At 30.1% G+C, this 12,155-nt stretch overlaps 1 protein-coding gene across 5 annotated transcripts in view; it reads right to left on the bottom strand.

Moving 5' to 3' along the window:
* galla-1 (cytosolic iron-sulfur assembly component galla-1) overlaps positions 1–11,224 on the bottom strand; it is a 51,621-nt gene extending 40,397 nt beyond the window's left edge. For 2 of the 5 annotated variants that reach the window (XM_068360962.1, XM_068360958.1), the window contains exon 1: positions 1,975–2,057. The gene's annotated coding sequence lies outside the window, so the exon portion shown is untranslated. Of the gene's footprint in view, positions 1–1,974; positions 2,058–11,188 lie in introns of those variants that run through there. The other 3 variants (XM_068360961.1, XM_068360960.1, XM_068360959.1) reach the window with 3 other exon arrangements.
* Positions 11,225–12,155: the final 931 nt, after the last annotated feature.

Here is a 12,155-nt window from a genome sequence, read left to right as displayed (position 1 = left end):
CATTCCACCGTTGTATAATTTTGGCTAGTAAACGCTGGGTTGTGGTCGGCATTCGGACACTAGGCAGTTCGGGTGCTACCTCTGGCCACAGTCCACAAACCACTACAACATTAGCAGTGTTTCTAGTTTATCTTTTGTCATTCTACTTGTCGGTTGTAGTCGCTCTCGTTTGTTTGTTTGTATATAGCAGGTTTTGACCTTCTGCGCAAAAACCCCGCCTCCCTGTGCAGAGACTCCTCCTCCACCAATAAGATTTCTTCTTCTCTGACCGTGAAATGTAACTATTCGACTTCTTCACCCGCTTTATTCCAATATATTACTTGATCTAGTTCAACCATACCATTCCTTTTATGTAATACCCTCGTATACATATTACGATTGACCAAAGTATTACACGTTTAATTATCCGATACCTTATAAAATCACCCCATTTTATATTCCCATTAAATATTATTTATCATACATTCCATTTTATCTTCCTATATTACTTTTATTCATTTTGTTATTACCTTGTCACACCCTGATTTCACATAAATACTTGCTCTGGACAAGTTTCCCATTCTAGTTCATTCTTGTTTACCTTCTAGACACCGTTGTTTTCCTGTTAACCAATCACGAACCCATATGTATGGAAAGTTTGCACAGGGGGTGGGGGTTAATATTTCCCTACCCCCTTCCCTTATCTCTTCAAGTGGTCTATTCATACTCCTTCCACCAAATCTTTTTCCGTGGAAACCTTTGTCCTAGTCAGGTGTTCGTTATTTCAAGTGAGCTTTTTTTTTGTATTTTGCGATGGAGGAAGTTATAGAAACTTGTAGCGGCTGCAATATTCCATACCTAAAAGCATTTGCTAAATTTCATGGTGAAGTGACACGGAATTTGAACAAGTCATTATAATTTAAGAACCATTATATTAGCGTTGCTAATGTTATCGTAACATTGCATGTTAGAGTACCATTGCTAATGTTAGCGTGTGCAGCTCAACATTACCGCTTGCCAGTACATACGAGCTTGATGTTTTATTTTCCTGCGAGTGTTAGCGAGCCAGTGGCGGAACAAGACCCATTATATATAGTGCTGCTAACGTTATGAACTTCTAGGTTAGGTTAGATGGGTTTGTTAGTACCTTTTTATATATTGTGTAAAGGGTATATGGAAAAATGCTTGAAAATACACATGCTAATATTACCATAGCATTGCTAATGTTAGCAATGACATCGTAACGTTGGTAATGTTCCTAATGTTAACGTTCGCAGTACATACGTGAGTGAAGTGACACGGAATTCGAACAAGACATTATATTGAATCATTTTAACAGAATATATATAACAAAAGTCATTATATTTAAACATTTTAACAGAAAATATGTTTTCCTGTAGAAAATAACGGGATTTAACTGGTTTTCACCTTCATTTCATCCGTAATAACAGCAACCAGTTCGGCTACTTAAAGTTAGTCGAATTGGTTGTTCTGTTTGTTTGCAGTTGAAAAAAGGTCAAATTAGGTCAAATCACGTTATTTACTACAGAAAAAATATAATTTCTGTTCGATATCAGAATCTGTAATACAGAAAAACTTTATCAGTTTTCCTAAAGGGCAAAGTTGGTTTTTACTAGAACAGTTTTCACTGTTCGTAACTATAATAAAACCACCATGGGTTCCCTAAACCAAACCTAATTAAGAAGTCTACTACTACTTAAAATGGGGGCAAGACTACGACACTCCTTAGTTGCCACACCTAAAACCTGAGCCAAAGCCGTTAAAACTAACCATAAAACTAAAAAAATATAAAAAAAAAATCATCAAAATATACAATTTCAAAGTGAAACTTAGAGACTTCAAACCTTACGAAACTGTCCGCCACCTCACATCTCGTTATATAATACCACTTGTTGCGTCACAATGATCTTTGAAATTAATTATAGCCATATTTTCAGATAAATCCCTAACACTATTTGCTAACACCATACAAACCTACGATAGATATGCGTTACCGCTTATCGGTGTCATGACTTCGTAGTAAACTCAGTTTGTTTTGGTTCAGGTTCAGGTTCAGGTTCTGGGGTGAGTCATAGCTTTTACAACGGCTCCTCTAAAGTTTATCTTATACTGTTTGGCTTTTCTTCCACATCAGGCTTAATACTTCTTATTTCTTTTCTATATTTGTTTCACTAAATAAAAATGATCCTACTATTTTCTTTGGGTCTTCCTCGTATGGTTGTTGTAGCTCAATTACTTTATTCCTTTCTTTTCTATATTCCTGGCAAAACAAAAAAAAATGTATCAAATCTTCCTCCTCCTTTTCACAAAAATTACAGTTTACATTCTCCCCATTATGTCTATTTACAATGTTTAGTTTTAACGTAGTTCTTGCTCTAAAATTATCACCGAACTAAAAAAATATCACAATTCCAGGTTCCTCGTTGGTCTCTGCCATAGATAATTATCCCACATAGGTGTCGGCCAGAGGTAGCACATATTTGAAGACCGCCGCCACCTTCCCCCAGGAGAGATGAGCGGTGGCTAGCATGGTATTAAACGTAAATAAATATCGCACAGATATTTCATCGTGAAATATGTGCATATCGCTTCGATATTTACCTATCTTGTATTTTGATATGTTACACTAAATAAATATAGTCTACATCTGTTTGTGAGCATAGCAAGTGCAAAATTGATGTTAATGGAGTCTTATCAAATGAATTTCCTGTGAACAGCGGAGTACTCCAAGGGAATGTATTGTCACCTTTGTCGTTTATCCTCCTCGTGGATTTTACAATGCGTAGAACAGTCAGAGATGGCGGATAAGGATTGGACTGGATTAGTGATAGGAATTTAGCAGAACTAGAGTTTGTTGATGATGTTGTCCATGTTAGCAGAACAAGACAGGATTTGCAATGCTTGCTTACCAGAATGCATGAATTATCTCACGACATTAGGCTGAAGATAAATAGAAGAAAGACAGAGATGATGAGAACAGAATATGCAATGGAAGATGAAATATCATTAGAAGGAAAAAGGATTAACGAGGTAGAATCATTTAAGTATTTAGAAACTATGAACTCCAATACAAGATCTTAATAATAATAATAATAATAATAATAATAATAATAATTATTATTATTATTATTATTATTATTATTATTATTGTTGTTGTTGTTGTTGTTGTTATTATTATTATTATTATTATTATTATCATTATTATTATTGTTATTATTATTATTATTATTATTTTTATCATTATTATTATTATTATTATCATTATTATTATTTCCAATTATTATTACAACTATTAATTAATATTATTAATTATTATTACTATTATAATTATTATTATCATTATTATTATTAATCATCTTTATTATTATCATTATCATTAATAATTATTTTTATTATTCATATAAATTGTTATTGTGATTATTAATTATTATTACTATTATTTTTATTACTTATTATTATCATTATTGATATTATTATTATTATTATTATTATTATTATTATTATTATTATTATTATTATTATTACTATCATTATTATTATTATTATTATTATTATTATTATTATTATTATTATTAATAACTACTCTTATTATTATTATTATTATTATTATTATTATTATTATTATTATTATTATTAATATTATTGTTATTATTATTATTATTAATTAAAATTATTATTAACTAATATTATTATTAATTAATAGTATCATCAAATAATCATATTAATTCATATTATTATTAATTAATATTATCAATTATTATTGTTAATTATGTTATTATTATTAATTATTGTTATTATTGAAATTATTATTATCATTAGTTATTATTATTATTATTATTAATTATTATCATTATTAATTATTGTTATTATTAAATATTATTATTGGTATTAATATTTATTATTATTATTATTATTATTATTATTATTATTATTATTATTATTATTATTTATTATTATTATTTTTATTATTATCATTATTATTATCATTATCATTATTATTATTATTATTATTATTATTTTTATTTTTATTTTTATTTTTATTATTATTATAATTATTATTGTTATCATTAATATTGTTATTATTATTATTAATTATTATGACTATTAATAATTATTGTTACTGCTATTAATTATCATTATCATCAATTATTATTATTATTATTATTATTATTATTATTATTATTATTAATCAATATCTTTATTAATTATTATTATTATCATTATCATTATCATTATTATAGTTATTAATATTATTATTATTATTATTATTATTATTATTATTATTATCATTATTATTATTATTATTATCATTATCATGTATTATCATTATTACTGTTAATTATTATTGTTAATAGTAATTATCATTATTATTATTATTTATTATTATTATCATTAATTATTATTGTTATTATTATTATTATTATTATTTCTATCATTATTATTATTATTATTATTATTATTATTATTATTATTATCATTATGATTATCATTATTGTTATTATTATTATTATTATTATTATTATTATTATTATTATTATTGAGTTACTTTCCCTTATGTTGTTCCTTCGACAGGAGGGGAGGAGGAACATTTCCTGGGTAGTGTTGAGAGTCGGCTTCAAGTATGCGAAGTTTCCGGCTATCTGGAGCACGGCCTATGATCTCGGTGTTCTTGATTATTTCCTCACGTTTGATGTTGTTATTGTGGACATGGAGGGCACGAGCTTTTATTGCCCCTTGTTGGACATGACAAGACAGTCTCTTTGACAGACGCATGGTGGTCATTCCTATGTAACGTCCAGAGCATCCTAGAACAGGGCATAAGTAGGAATAGACCACGTTGGTCTGTTTGAGAATATCCTGAGTCGGCGGGGCTGAGTTGTTCCTCATGATGAGAAACCTCGTTTTGTTAGTTTGATAATAAATAGTCAACTTGACCTCTGTGTTTTTATCCACAGGGGAGACGTGACTCTTTATTATGTCTCTCATGACCTTTTCATCCTTTTGATAATCCAGATGCATGAACCCTTTATAGCAGGGGTTCTTAACCGGGGGTGCTCGCACCCCTAAGGGGTGCGAGGATACCTATGAAATATTGAAGAAAATATATGTTTTTACCTACGCTTTCTATTTTTTCCTGAAAAAAAAATACTTGTTGCTTAGTCTTAAACAGTGTTCGAAGAGATATACCTAAATCTATTTTCCTAATGAAGGGATAAAGTTGCAACAAACTCAAGTCCGGGGTACACGTATATGATTTGGATGAACGAGGAGAAATTCACCATTTTTTTCACGAATGGGTACAAGAACTGGCCATACATTTCAATGACCCTTGTTTTGTTCAGATGCTTGCCTACTTGACTGATGTGTTTTCAGCACTCAGTGAACTCAATCTCTCTTTGCAGGGAAGGGGACTTAACATTGTGATTGCAAGCGAGAAATTGGCTGCATTCAAGGAAAAACTAGTCTTGTGGATAAAGCATGTGAAGATGGGGAATTTAGTAAATTTCCCCTGCCTGGAAGAGACAGTCACAGAAAATTCTACCCTGCCTCCAAACTTTGTTGCAAAAATTGTTGAACATATGTATATGCTGTGCACTTCCTTTGATGGTTACTTCTCATGTGGAGAGTTACAAGCCTGTAATAACTGGATCTTGAACCCTTTCATGCAGAATTTGGAAAATGTTGATGATGATGGCAGCATGAAGGAAGATCTCATCGACATGAGACACAATCGTGGAATCCAAATGGAGTTCACCAATAGTCAGCTGGACCACTTCTTGGCTTCTCAGCTGGAAGCATATCCTGCACTAGCAACAAAAGCACTCAAATTGCTAGTACCTTTTGCAACTACTTACTTGTGTGAGCAAGGATTTTCTTGTCTACTTCACATCAAAACGAAAAGCAGAAATCAGTTGAATTCTGAACATGACATGCGAGTAGCACTCAGTACTAAGACAACAATATTTGATGCCATTATGGAGAAAAAAACAGCAACAATGAAGTCACTAGGTTTACAGTGCTGTACAGGCAAAATATAATGTAATTTTGAACCAAATAAAAAAAAAAAATCTTGTTGATACATACTCATATTTTTTTTCTCTTGAAAGAACTTTAAGCTGTATGAATGAATATTGAATAAAAAAAGGTTTTATTATTACATCAAATTTGTATATTTAGCTTTTTCATATATTCAGATTCCAGGGGGGGGGGGGGGGTGCGAGAACTGACTGCTGATTTGAAAAGGGTGCGAACACTGGAAAAGGTTAAGAACCACTGCTTTATAGTAAAGGTTGATGGTAGTTGTGGTTTTCACGGTCGGTTGTTCACCCTGGTACCAGGGTCTACTACCGAAATATTATTATTATTATTATTATTGTTATCATCATTATTATTATTATTATTATTATTATTATTATTATTATTATTATTATTATTGTTATTATTAATTATTATTATCATTAATATTATTATTATTATTATTATTATTATTATTATTATTATTATTATTATTGTTGTTGTTGTTGTTAATTCTTAGTATTATTATTATTATTAATTTTCATTATTATTAATATAATTAATTATTATTATTGATTATTATTACTAATTATTAGTATTAATTATTATGTTTATTATAATCAATGATCATTATCATTATTACTTATTGGTATTACTATTAATTATTACCAATAATTAGTATTATTATTATTAATTATTATTATTATCATTAATTAATATTATTAATAACTATTGTCATTATTATTATTAAATATTATTATTGTTGTTAATTATTTTTATTATTATCAATTATTAATATATGATCAATTATTATTATTATCATTATTATTATTATTAATATTATTATTAATTATTTATTATTATCATTATTAATTAGTTATTATTATCTATTATTATTACTAATTATTTATTATTATCATTATTGATTAGTAATTATTTATTATTATTATTATTTTTATTATTATCATTTTTATTATTTATTTTCATTTATTATTATTATTATTATTATTATTATTTTTATTATTATTATTTTCATTATTATTATTATTATTAATTATTATTATTTTTATTAATTATCATTATTATTAATTATTATTATTATTAATTATTATTGTTATTCATTATTATTCTTATTATCAATTATTATTATTTTTATTAATTTTTATTAATTATTATCATTGTTTTTAATATTATTCATCATCATCATCATTATTAATTATTATTATTATTATTTCTATCATTATTATTATTATTATTATTATTATTATTATTATTATTAATTATTTATCAATATTATTATTATTATTATTATTATTATTATTATTAATTATTTATTTATTAATATTATTAATAATTATTTATTTATTATTATTATTATTATTATTATTATTATTATTATTATTATTATTATTACTATTATCATTATTAAGTTACAAACCTAGTTAGAAAAGCAAGATGCTATTAAGCCCAAGAGCTCACTCAAACCAGGAAAATATAGCCTAGTGAGGAAATGAACTAAGGAAATAAACGATTTAAGTAATGAACAATTAAAGTAAAAGTTTTCCTTGATCTTGTTCAGGAACTTTTCCACATATCTCTTGTTGTGATTTTCATACAAATTTTGGTAAATCATTCATATATATATATATATATATATATATATATATATATATATATATGTTAACATATATATATATACATATATATATATATATATATATATATATATATATATATATATATGTTAACATATATATATATATATATATATATATATATATATATATATATATATATATATATATATATATCTGTATATCTGTATATCTATATATATATATATATATATATATATATATATATATATATATATATATATATATATATAAATATATATATATATATATATATATATATATATATATATATATATATATGTATATATATGTATATATATAAATATATATATATGCATATATATATGTATATATTTACATATATATATATATATATATATATATATATATATGTATATATATATATTTACATATATATGTATATATATATATATATATATATATATATATATATATATATATATATATATACATGGGCGTAGGCGCAGGGGGGAGGGCTGGGGGGTTATAGCCCCCCCCCCACTTTTTTGCTGAAAATATGCTTTTAAACATTCAGATTTACATTTTGTAAATGCATTTCATCTCTGGCAACAGCTCTTGTACAGTCTCACCCTCCCACCCCACTCCCGCCACGTAAGTATCATGTTAGTACCCAGCATCATAGTTTCACAGTCCCGTACGTCACTCGTCACTCGCTTAAGGTCCAGTCACACATGCATGTTTAGGCCAGCCGTATTATCACGTATCAAAAAGTGCACGTATAACGTCAGTACAACGCAGTTCGCTGGTTCGTGCAACGCAGTAATTGTGGAAACGTCCCAGCAACCTAGGACGTACCTTGCCGTATGAACGGTACCTCGTGGATACCTGGCGGAACGGCGAGGGCCACGTATATTGTGGGCAGCTCACAATATACGTGGGTCGTCACGTATCCGTGATTGTACTTGACTATACGTTGGGCGCACGGGAGGCCAACCTAGGGGCAACCGGAACATACGTGAACATACGTAATGTATAACGTCAGTGCTAAGGAAGCCCAACGCCATCTTCACGTATTGTGGCTGTTTCCCTGCCAAACACGCCAACCCACGCCACCGCCAGGTAGCGTTAAGGCAGCGGCGCGGCAACGTGGCTTCAGTGTGACAGAGAGAGCCGTACGGCTGGCCTAAACATGCATAAAAAAAAAAAAAAACCTAAAACACGAAGAAACAAAGGAGCTACCAAATATAGTAAAACCAGAGCAAGTGTGAAACTTCATCCCGATAATAACCATTCGATTTCAGTTATTATTATTATTATTATTATTATTATTATTATTATTATTATTATTAAATGCTAAGCTACAACCCTAGTTGGAAAAGCAGGATGCTATAAGCCCAGGGGCCCCAACAGGGAAAATAGCCCAGTGCGGAAAGGAAATAAGGAAAAATAAAATATTTTAAAAATAGTAGTTGGATGGTGAATGACTGTCAGGTACCGCCCAGCACCCATTTTATACCTGGGAGTATAGAGGAGGCATGCCTGGCACCAACCTCGCGCTGATATACCTCTGACGAAAGTCTGACGTAGCTCTGACGTAGCTCTGACGGCACTTGACGTACCACCTACGTCACCATACCTAGTAAAGACGTTATGCTTGCGTGACCCTTCACGTACTACCTGGAAGTATGTCCATACAGTAGGTCCACATAACGTATGCACAACGTAAGTACAACGCACAACGGCTGCCACTCACGCACTACGTCACACTAACGCAGTACTAACGTCATACTGACGTGCGTAGGTGCAACGTAGGTGCAACGTTGTGCGGCACAATTCAATACCTGTGTGGGCGTGGTTAAAAACGCACGTTTGGCCGCGTATGGGCATACGGGAGGACATACCGGGTGAGAACATGCATGTGTGACTCTACCGTTAGTTTTACAGAGAGCAGCCCCAATATTGGTAATCAAGCCACTTAAAATGTTTGACCCCCAGTGCATACCGTGCAAACTTATGTTAATTTATCCATCATTAGGCTACCACACACTATTATAGTAACAAACTACATTATTGATACGCAGTAATAAATTGAAAACATGACACACGCGAACACATGTAGTTGACGAATGTCACACAAATAAACATATGCATGAATGTATATATATATATATATATATATATATATATATATATATATATATATATATATAGGTCTATTGGTATTTTATGATTGTTATTGTGTAAAAATTGGAATTGGTCACATAAAAATCTTCCAAAAATATGATTTTGTTTTTGATACAATATGCTGTCAGATGCCAGGAAATCGCATCTGAGGGTGTTTCATCATAACATTTTTCTGGGGGAGACCCCCTATACCTTCGCGCCTGCGGCTCCGCCTTCAGTGTTATTTCGAACTTTAGCCCCCCCAAACAGGAAAACGCTCCTACGCCCCCTGCCTATAGTTTATTCATATTCTCATTTTGCTTTTTCTTAATATCGTATTTCCTCAGTTAATTCTATTATTACTATACATCCGTTTTAACTTCTATTCAAACACTATTCTATTTCTTATTTTCCTCTTAGATATGTAGTGAAAGGATTTGCATATCGCCACGATCAAGCAAGGCTGTACTAATCAAGACCACCCATACTAGGTAGGTTTGCTGTGAGCGATCAGACTAAAGTCTCCCACCATCATCAATTCACAGTGGCCAGTGTGGTGATCAAAATGGCCAAACACCAGGCATGACTAAGGACATGTCTGAGGCCTATGTCCTGCAGTGGACTAGAATCGGTTTATTGTCGATGTATAAAACAGACAGACAGACACACACACACACACACACACATATATATATATATATATATATATATATATATATATATATATATATATATATATATATATATATATATATATATATATATATATATACACACATGCGCACGCATATAAAGCCATTATCTGATACACATTGGGTGTTGAAAAAAAGAAACATTGTTGGAGTGTTGGAGGAAATCCCATCAAATTGCTAATACTTTCACGTAATCTATTTTAAAATCTGAAGATCTACGTTCGTGTTTTCAAGAAAATAAGCTTCAGATATTATCATTTAACTTAGAGAAATAGTATATACATCTCTAATTTGTTTATTTATTTATTTATAAAGGAAAACTTGAGATTATCTACGCAGATAAAACCAGCCCGCTGTATAGGCTACTAGGCCTATGCTCGCCCGTGCCCAACGTTGTCATGGCAAATCTCGTATTGGCGTTTGAACTCTCTTATGATATAATAGATGAAATTACTCTTCCCTGGAGATTATTCATTGAAAAATATTTAATCAAATGACATATTGAAGGATGAATTACACTCGATGTTACAAGAGGAAGCTCATATTTTGTAGTATCGTAAAACTATATTTTATTAAACAGCTGGCTAAACTTTCCCCGACTGGAAAGCACGGAGTTCAAAACATCTACACATACAAGGAAACACCCATAAAATAAGATTAATCGATATACTACACATGGAAATCAAATGTTACGCTTACATTTCACATTGATGTATAGCAGCAGGTTGAAATCTCATCACGAAACGAGATAATATTATATGAACCGCGACCGCGCTCGTCTTCACTCACACTTTAAACAAGACTGACAGAGTTTTTTTTTTTTTCCATAGATTCGAAAATTAATAAATGAAGACTGTTTTCAATTCTTTTTATTTGCTTAAATGTCAAATACGATTTCTATTCATGTTTTGTATTTAAAAGTAATTAAGTTTATGTTCATTTTCATAAAATAGACGATAAGAATATTTCGTTGGCGAGGATGAAGGACCTTACCGAACAAAACCTCCTCCAGCCATATCTCAAACTGCGTAAGCTAAGCATAGGCCTAGGCCGACATTTTGGAAATGAGCATATTTCCTTTACAGAATAAGTTAAACAACAACTATGAATTCTTATGTGTTTTAGCAGCCATTCCAATGAAGGCTAGTGCCAATACTGCATCTCAGACGGCTAACTGTAGGCCTTTTAAAGGGTTCTTTGCAGTATCTCTCCCTTAATACCTAAACCACGAATGCTACGTTCACTATATAGCTTTCCAGTCTACCTTTAATGCATCTTGTTGCTTTTAAAGTCCTTTCAACTTCATATTGCAACTCAGTAAGGCATGGCCTACCGGACCGAGTGCCAAACCATAGTAAGCTCTGTGCCAAATACATATAGGCCTAACCATGACAATAAGAACAAGGCTGTTTTTAAGCTGATTTGGTTTGTTAGTATGTTTATTATTTTTTGCTTTTTAGAAATTGTGGAAAAATATTACATCAAGTAGAGTCTTAGATATCTTACTAAAAGAGTTTATTAAAGACGAAGGAGATAAGGAAAGAAGAAAGGAAGGAAGGAAGGAAGGAAGGAAGGAAGGAAGGAGGAAAGGAAGCAAGGAATAGGACAATGTCAAATAGTGATTATGTATTGCTCTACAATGGAAAACGATATATATATATATATA

Source organism: Palaemon carinicauda, chromosome 37 (assembly GCF_036898095.1).
Source record: "Palaemon carinicauda isolate YSFRI2023 chromosome 37, ASM3689809v2, whole genome shotgun sequence".
Classification (NCBI taxonomy): Eukaryota; Metazoa; Arthropoda; class Malacostraca; order Decapoda; family Palaemonidae; genus Palaemon; species Palaemon carinicauda.
This window is presented reverse-complemented; position numbering and strand designations above follow the sequence as displayed.